Source organism: Seriola aureovittata, chromosome 20, assembly GCF_021018895.1.
Source record: "Seriola aureovittata isolate HTS-2021-v1 ecotype China chromosome 20, ASM2101889v1, whole genome shotgun sequence".
Classification (NCBI taxonomy): domain Eukaryota; kingdom Metazoa; phylum Chordata; class Actinopteri; order Carangiformes; family Carangidae; genus Seriola; species Seriola aureovittata.
In genome coordinates this window covers 20,675,432-20,684,904 of record NC_079383.1, presented here as the reverse complement: position 1 = coordinate 20,684,904, position 9,473 = coordinate 20,675,432, and the positions used below count along the sequence as shown (strand labels likewise).

General features: G+C 42.9%; 1 long non-coding RNA gene across 2 annotated transcripts in view; it reads right to left on the bottom strand.

Moving 5' to 3' along the window:
* Window positions 1-7,062: 7,062 nt before the first annotated feature.
* The window catches only part of LOC130161183 (uncharacterized), a 116,739-nt gene continuing 114,328 nt past the window's right edge, over window positions 7,063-9,473 (bottom strand). For both annotated transcript variants that reach the window (XR_008826108.1, XR_008826109.1), the window contains exon 3: window positions 7,063-7,945. This is a non-coding gene — a long non-coding RNA (uncharacterized LOC130161183). The remainder of the gene's footprint in view (window positions 7,946-9,473) is intronic.

The following is a 9,473-nucleotide window of genomic DNA, read 5'->3' as shown; positions in this document are numbered from 1 at the left end:
GTTTGGGTGACCGGTGAAAGAGCAGAGCGTATCCAGAAAGTTAGCGTTAGGAGGAAACATCAGAGAGAGTGAGGAGTAGGTTGTTCACCAAAAGCTGCAACTAGCAGACATATCAGAAGTTTAAGCATCTTTTATTTGTTTATGCTGTGAGCTCGAGACGGTGTTGTTGGTTGCACTAATGCTAACTCTCGCTCTCTGTAATGACAAAGGTTTGGGTGACCGGTGAAAGAGCAGAGCGTATCCAGAAAGTTAGCGTTAGGAGGAAACATCAGAGAGAGTGAGGAGTAGGTTGTTCACCAAAAGCTGCAACTAGCAGACATATCAGAAGTTTAAGCATCTTTTATTTGTTTATGCTGTGAGCTCGAGACGGTGTTGTTGGTTGCACTAATGCTAACTCTCGCTCTCTGTAATGACAAAGGTTTGGGTGACCGGTGAAAGAGCAGAGCGTATCCAGAAAGTTAGCGTTAGGAGGAAACATCAGAGAGAGTGAGGAGTAGGTTGTTCACCAAAAGCTGCAACTAGCAGACATATCAGAAGTTTAAGCATCTTTTATTTGTTTATGCTGTGAGCTCGAGACGGTGTTGTTGGTTGCACTAATGCTAACTCTCGCTCTCTGTAATGACAAAGGTTTGGGTGACCGGTGAAAGAGCAGAGCGTATCCAGAAAGTTAGCGTTAGGAGGAAACATCAGAGAGAGTGAGGAGTAGGTTGTTCACCAAAAGCTGCAACTAGCAGACATATCAGAAGTTTAAGCATCTTTTATTTGTTTATGCTGTGAGCTCGAGACGGTGTTGTTGGTTGCACTAATGCTAACTCTCGCTCTCTGTAATGACAAAGGTTTGGGTGACCGGTGAAAGAGCAGAGCGTATCCAGAAAGTTAGCGTTAGGAGGAAACATCAGAGAGACTCAGCCACATGTTTGAGCCTCAGTCAGACTCAGACTCAGGCGAGGAGTCTGTTGTGACTAAAATTAGCGACTTAGCAAGGTGGAAATACTCATCGATGGCGTTAACTGCTCAATTTGCTCATGACACGTCTTTTATTATATATATAAAAAAAATACCATATGGACATGCTAACAAGGGTAAACACTTGATAACATTTCCCAGGCTTAAAATGAACTTTTACATTGCACAAATCAGATAAACAAAAACATGAATCCCTCTAGTTGTGTGCCAACCATTTTCCCCCCTCAACAGATTTCTTGTTGCCATAATGCAATGTCATAATTACTCATGCATGGACAGTTGTGTGTGGGAATGGGGTTTAAATGAAATAGCGACAGCTCCTCCGTCTGCAGGGCTGACGTTATTGTTCATTTCCCCTTTAGGTCACAGCAGAGAGGCACTTATTCTGACCAGAGGGGCACTAATGGTTGCTCATGTGGCCTCTATGGCGTGACATCAGGGCAAAAATGTAGTTTCTAAAAAATGGGTCACATTGCCACTCAGAGCAATAAGGGTACAGGCGGTCAGGTTTTTTGCTTCATGGTGCAATTTCCAGATTTTCACACTTCAGACTTTTTCAGACCCCTGAAGGTAATCACAGATCAAAATTCCCCGGCATTAGTGCGGACATTGGTTTCATTTTGACCTGCTTACAGAAAAGAGGACCTCAACTTGACCTTTAGAGGCAACTTGCAAATATTTTTCAAATAATATTCCTTGTAGTACATTTTTGCATTCTCTCACCCTCGCATTCTCTGACAATGATGATTCAAGGCAGGCGCTAATCTCTTTCTAATATTAGAAACCATATGTTAAGAGAGATAACTGTGTTTGGCAGGGTGGTCATTTGGAATCTGTAATACTCAGAGCAAATTTTGCCCAGTGGGTTGTCCCCGAGTCATCTATCTGAGAAGAATTGTTCCTCTGAAGTGGTTGCGGACCCCTCAGCGTCACAGCTTTAATGGATACGAGGATTTGGTTTCCTCTTGCCCGCTCCTATTTGGGTGCAAAGCATCAACAGTAAAGGCGGGGAGTGTGGACCAGACAGCAAGAGTTTTTCCCCCCTTCTCCCTGCAGTGATGCACCAACAAGAACCAAACCAACCAGTATTTTTCCTCTGTTGTTTCCCTTTTCACACATATGTGATAAAATGCTTCGCTGCAACTGTGGCTGAATAACTTAAATAAATCTGCATGTAAATACAGCAAAATGCCAAACAGGGCTAAAAGCTGCACTGGCTGTGACTGTTTTTGTAAACACGGATTATGTAAAAGCGATTTGTTTAGAAAGAATATAAAATAAAAAAAAAGCGATATGGAGGTATAGTTCATGTGACTTTGATTTTGTTGATGTGCACAAGGACACGTGCACGTGGGAAACGTGATACATATTCCTAACAGTGGTTTCACACCATTCCACTGATGCACTGATGGTACTGCAGCAAGACCTGCAGCAATACACCAACAAAAGGCAGAGGACAAACAAGACCAGGTCACAACCAAGTATATATCTGGACCGCCTTTGGTCAAATCCTGATTTTATAACTGTGATGAATTCTGACAAAATCATCAAACACATAAATTAAAACACAAAGACTGGTGTGATTTCGGCTGTATTTACTTATTATATATATTTAATTAACACTTTCAGTAATAGTCTTAGCAAAAGGAGACACAGGCTGGACTCGAACACAGGCCACTGCCGCCCAAATGGCAGGTGCTCCACTAGGTGAACCACTGGGGCCCGAGACGGACTTTCTTATTTTGTACAGTAATTTAGCCTTAATTTACTTCCAACCCCAGAACGTAACAGACTTTTGTTAGAGGCAGGTTTTTATGTCTAACTCCCTCTGTTTGATATGTAGAGTTGGTCATGGCGGTTTTCTGTCTCCTGTGTGAGTCTTATGTTTAGTTATTCCTCTGCCTCCTTTAGTAATAACAATACATTTAATGAAAGTAGTTGGGTTGCCGTAATGGAGGCGAGGATCAGTGTATTGCTGCTGTTGCGGTCCAGCCAACAAGACTGCTGGCAGGTACACGTGGATGTAAACAATGTTCAATCAGGAAAGACAAATTAACATGAATGCAGAAACTTCATTTAATCAAGACTTTGCTGTTGACCCCGTCCATTAAGGAGATGTAGAAGGATGGAGCCGTGTGAAATGCAGCCAACGGCGGTGGATGAGCGAGCGGCAGGTAAGGTGGTTTAAATATTCTCATTGGATGGTGAGGAAAGCCTGCACACAGAACCCGGTGAAATCACTGGATAATAGTGGAGAGGTGGATCAGATCATCAGAGGAACAAATGAGCACTGGCAGATTAAGACCTGGAAAGATACAAAATGCTCACCGGCAGATGAAAGCCACTGAAGAGCGTTTGTATGAATGTGGGACAAGAATATAAATAAAAGGGCAGGAAAGAATGTGTGGGTGTGAGAGAAAGGTTGAATTATTGTGGATGACAGAAAGCATGAATTACCGCCACTGGATATAAAGTTTGTTATGTTGTGGCTTTAAGAGATCATGGCTGACTGGTCTTGTCGAATATATGACGAAAAAGGACCAGATGCATGCTACCTCGTTTTACATTTTCTGCTGAGGTAGCAGCAGCGCCAATTTGAAAAGAGTATCGATGCAGGCAGAGATCTTTTTCATCTTTTCAGTGAGATGGAAAAAAAAAAAACAAACCAAGCTTTTGACATGGATTTTTAAAGAAGGTAGATGAAGGAGAGGGAGAGGAGGGAGTGATGATAGGTCTCACTTGTCAAATTTTAGCAAGGACTTATGGACAGAACTCAGAATTTATACGCACAATTACAACTGAAGACTTCCCCCAACCTTGATACGTCTGAGAAAGATATGATAGAAATCAGAATGAAAGGTTAAAATCAGAGAGAGTGTGACATCTCAAGAAAGCATAAAAAGAAGTGGAAGACGTACAAACACTCGTAAAAAGCTAGGAGAGATACAGCATCAAGAGGGGAATCAATGAAAGGTGAGAATAAACCTTGACGACCACTCTTCGCATCTGCTGCAGGATGGAGAGGGAAATGGGTGACCTGGGGTCCCGTAAACTGGGCCTCTAAATAAGTTTATTGTTGGATTGCTGAGCAGACTGGGGAACACGGGATCAAAACATCTAACGTGAAATTGAATTCCTGCCACTAGACTGTGGATATAAAAGGTTGGCTTGAGGTGACGAACGTCTCAACTGCATGAAATGAGGGCAGAGATTGTAGTGATAGCGCCGCAGCAGGGGACACACAGATTCCAGGCTGTCTCATGGCTTTTTAAAGTTGATGCTGCAATTTTTCATTTAATTATTGGCTGAATTTACTTCCATAAGTAGCCAATAGTGGGTTTGAGTTTAATGCAGGACTGTTGCAGAGGAAGGGAGGATATTTTACTGGAGTTTTGTTGGCCTGGGGGCAGAGCGGTCTGAAAACCTGTGGCGGATGCAGGAAAGGCGCTGGCAAGATTATGCTTGGGAAGTTCTTGGCTGGAACGCCAGGTCGAGGCAGCTGGAAGATGTGGTGTCATTAAATAGATGTGTGGGGTTGATTTGACAAGGCAGATGAGGGATTCTCTAGTGCTCGGAGGCGTGTATCCATGTTGGATGTGGTGTCGGTGAGCTGGTGGATTGCCAACAGCAGAGCCGAGCTTGTCAGATGGAGCAGGTTGAGGAAGTGGAAATGACTTTCATCATCGTCCTCGGCCCAAGGAAATCCAAAGCCATGACTTAAAGCTGGGACGGATCCAGACCGGCCTCTGCATGCAATAAGGGCATGTGTGTCACCAGCAGGTATTGGATTAATGTTCGGCAGGATATTCTAGGGCCTCATCAAGAATCAGATAGATACTAAACAAAATTTCCTGAGGAAGGAAATGCATTCAACACGTTTAGTAGCAACATGTAGCTACACAGTTTTTCCTATTAGACAATATAGATTTCCTTAAGTTGGTAGTTTCGCTGTAGTTCATGACAAAAATGTTTAAAAGACTGAATCTTTCCAAAAGTTCATGGTACTAGTCTCCAAGGAAGAGGAGCCAAAGGGAGGCACAGAAAGTGGAGCAGTTTATAAGCACTTTAGTTCAAACTATGGGCAATAAGTTGGGCAACATTACAACAGTCTAAAAAAAAAGGCAAACAAATCTATAAGGAATGAGACAAGCAGCAGGTTCAAAACCAGCTGGCAGCCATAGACATGAGCGTCTGGCCTGCAATGACAGCCAAGCAACACTGATGTTGTGGCGAGTGACAGCAGCAACGTGGCAGACATATGCACTGTGGGACTTAATGAGCGGCAGGTGTGCAGGGAGGCGCAAAGGGGCGGGAAAAGTCTGAGAGCATCTGGAAAGTTTCTTTATTAAGTTTGATGTGTTTCAGGCTTTTATATCAAAAACAATGAGGGGGAAGAAAAAAAAAACAAAACAGACTCAGTTACACTCTGCCAATATGCAGCGTCTGAGCTGGAGTGGTTAGAAACAGCACTGCAAATGATGTGGCATTATGAGCAGAAGCACCTCATTGTCACGAATTTGCCAAAAGCTTTTAATTCGTGATGGTTTTTTGCCGCAGCGGTATCACTCTGTATGGATATGAGTTTGCAGGCCACAGATATGAGAAAGATAAAAAGCAGAGGTGGCACGATTATCTATGCAGCAGCTCGCAGGTTCAAAAAAAATTCTGTTATCTGAGTGAACAGGGAAATGAACCCAGCAGTATCTCCTCTCTCTCTTTTTTTTTTTTTTTTTGCATGCTCCTTTCAGGTGCATGTAAGGGCATCTGGTTCGTTAGCTGTCCCTCAGCACTTTGTCAAACTGACGGTGCGGGGACTGAGTGAGTCAACCACATATTGGAAAGACAAGATTAATTTACCAGAATGATCTCTCCCACGGTTCTGACCTGAACCAAGAGACTGTGGTGGAAGATGTTTTCTCTGGTAGCACACGTCAAGATTATTATTTTGTTTTTTTTTTTTACTTGAAATGATAGGGTCGTGCATTTTGTTCTGGAAAACTAAATTCATAGCGCCCTCCCGCCTACACGGGAGCTACAACTACAAAATAGTTGTTTATGATCATTTTGCATCACTTAGTTAGTTCTGTGCCTTCTGCTTTGCCGCTGTTTGTCTCTTTGTAGTCGCCTTTTGTCTCTTTGTGCTGGCTTTGTGTCTCCGTGTTGTTACTTTGAGAGTTTTCTGTTTTCTATTTGTTGTCGCTCTGTTTCTCTGAACTAGTTTTGTGTGTCTCTTTGTGGGTCCCCTGTTTGTGCGTCTTTATGGCCTCCGCTGCATCTCATTCTGTTTTGTGTGTCTTTTTGGTCATTTTTGCAGTTTTGCTGCGGTTGTTTGTTTGACTTTTCAACGGGAAAAAAAAAAAGTTAAGTCATGCAGAGGCTTAGGTCTCGACCCCCCCCCCCCCCCCCCCCCCCCACCCCCCAAAAGCCTGACCACTTGGGTCCCTGTGTGTGAGCTCTGTGGGCCTAATCAGTAATCCATCCATGAACACATTAAAGAAGCTCACTGCTCATTTGTACAGTGAATAATTTTATGGAAGTCTTTCATCCTAATTCCTTAAGCCACACTCAAATTATACAACATTTTTCATTGTTTTTGATCATGTCTGTCTCTTGATGTGTCTCGGTCTGCAGAGAAGGATGGAGGGATGAGGAATTATATTCACAGTGTAAGTGGAGGAGGAGGGGGGGGGGGGGGGCTGTCACACTAAGATAACAAAGGGAAAAAACAAATCTGACATGCTAGTTTGCTTTGGCGCGTCCTAAGATGCTACACTGATTGTCTTCTTTTATGTCACAGTGCACTGGATAAAATGACCAACTGTCATTCTGAAAGCGTATTTTCTTACGTCTGTTGTATGCGGGCCAGCATTACCATGATGTTGTGTAGTCTTATCATGGCATACAAGGGCCAGTAATCTCCTACTGGAAATTATGTTTTACACGGTGAAAAAAAAAAAAGGGACACAATACATAAAAAGACTCTGATTATGCTTCCTATAGCGCTCTACAGGGAGGCAATCCTATAGAGATTTTACTCTGAACGTGATGTCAGTGATTAAGTGTAAACAGCAAGGCAACAGAATAGAAATTATGCAATTTTGCAATAACATGGAGTATTTATTTAACTTTAAATAACATGGAGATCAAAAATCAATCAGCCAGAATGTCACAAAAATCCTCAGCCTCAGCTATCTGCCTGTGCTAGCTGCCTGCTGGCAGTACAAGCCCATTAGTTGTGGAGTGGTGGAACATTGACTCAAAGAACTCATAGAAAAATGAGAACAGTTTTACACCGGGGGAAACTGAAAAAAAAAAAAAAACTGTGTATAATAATTCAGTTCAAATCGATGTCCACTTCCTGATGAAGTGCATTCACAAGTTCGCAGCACTTTGTCACAGGTCACCTCCACAAGCTGTTAAATCTCTCTCTCTCTCTTCTCTGTTTTTGCTCTTGTGCGCTCATCTCCTTCCATGCGCCGGTTTCAGGAAGCCGAGTGGGAAACTGCACCGCGGCTCACATGACTCGTATGTTGTTGTTGTTGTGGTTGTTGTTGATGATGATGTGGCTCGCTGCCAGCATCAAATGACGTCCCCACACCTTCCCATCGCATCAGCCGGTCCCTCACGATTGGGGAATATTGTTTAAAAGAGTCAAAGAAGAGGAGAAAGAGAGAGTGAGACGGTGAGAATGTGACAGACTTAAACTTCAGCTAGATATCTGTCACCAGGCCGAATGTGGATACCGCTCCACTACTCTGGTCCGGACTGTATTATCTCCGCAACTATAATGTGGATCGCCAAGTTATTTGTTATTGAGTGAGGTATCTCAATAGCTATTGGATGGATAGCCGTGAAGCTTTGTAGTGACATTCATGTCCCACCTTAGGTTGAACTGCTGTCATGATGGATAACCCTGTGACTTCTTCATCAAGCGCCATCATCGTTTGGAAGCTGTCCAGTGCTTTGTTGTACTAACTACCTGCAAAACAAATGAAATCCTGTCAGTCTCATTTTATGTTTTTCTACAATATTATATATAAAAAAACGGCTCTGCTCCCTACCAACCAGACTTTTGACCTCATTTCACGAAGGCGACACTTCCTGAATCAGCACTGAACATTGTATTGCATCATATGAATTCTTTTTGCATCTACATTTAAGATGAACATGCATTTTTCCTCATCCAGAAAAGACAACCAGGTGCTGATTACAAATGTACACTTCAGCTTTCAGCCTCTCAGACCTAATACCTTGCACATTGGTAAGTGGTGAAACAAACCTAGACTTTGTTTTTCTATTCTTGTTATAACTAAAGTGGTTCTCCTTGAAAAACTAAATAAAGTGTTTACCTAACTGAGTTTTCCAAGTCACTTCATATTAAAAGAAAAAAAAAGAAAAGTTTGTTCAGGAAAAGCATCAGACAGGCTCTGAGGACACTCAGCCAGGGGCAAATGAGGGAGTGTCTCAGTGTCTGCAATTCCAATTGAGCTGGCATCACTTTTCGATCGAATGACTTTCAAGACAGCCTTTTGTGGCAGCTTCCGAATGTCCATGAGACAGCAGAGCTGCCCATCAAAATCATACTGGAAAGCAGAGTCAATGTCGAGTCTTGGCTCTCATTAGGGTTGAATAGCATTATCCGGCGACCGAGGCCGTGCTGTCAGCGTCATGGTCAAGGCTACAGCGTCTTCCACTACAGGACGTGCGGTCTCCGTCCAGTCATCGGAGACAACACAATCACGGTGGAGAAATGATTCGGTTCAGTTACGTCTGCAACTAAAAACCTTCACTTTATAGAGGAAATTATTCAAGCTCAACAGTGACAAATGAGGGCCGCGGATGTGTTAACATTTTTAGCCACGCTAAATCGTTAAAACGGAGAGTCCAGCGTCACTCAAACGCCGCAACTGATGGATGGATTGCTTTGAAATTTGGCACGGACAATCGCGATCCCCAGAGAACAGGGAATAGTTTGAATACAAACTACCTCGGTGATCACCTCGTCTTTCCTCTGGCGCCACCATGAGACAACGAAAAAGAAAATACAGTAAACAGTAAATGCTGCTGTGGCAAATGTTTTGCTCCTTTAAAAACTTTTTTGCCCGTACTGTATTTATATATCTTACTGCTAATCCTAGGCTAAATCCATCTGTGTGCATAAAGGCATAAGTAGGCACATATGTTCATGCACATTTTGTAGATAGAGATTTATGAATTTTTGATACATCTGAGATACTACTGCTGTAAAAGTCTGAATATGTTTTCAGCTGTCAGGTGTAGAAAAATGTATTAACTGAAGGATTCAGAGTTACAATATGTCTACATTTCTGTCCCTCACATCGGAAAGATTAGTCTTCACTGACTGCTGCGGACCCCATTGAATATAGGTACAGATGGATGGGCGAGCAGCTCCGTTGGTTGCCCGAGCTCACAATAGCATACGCTTATATAACCCTCACACCATTCAGACGATACTCCTCATCTAAGTGCCCAAGGATCTTCAGAGG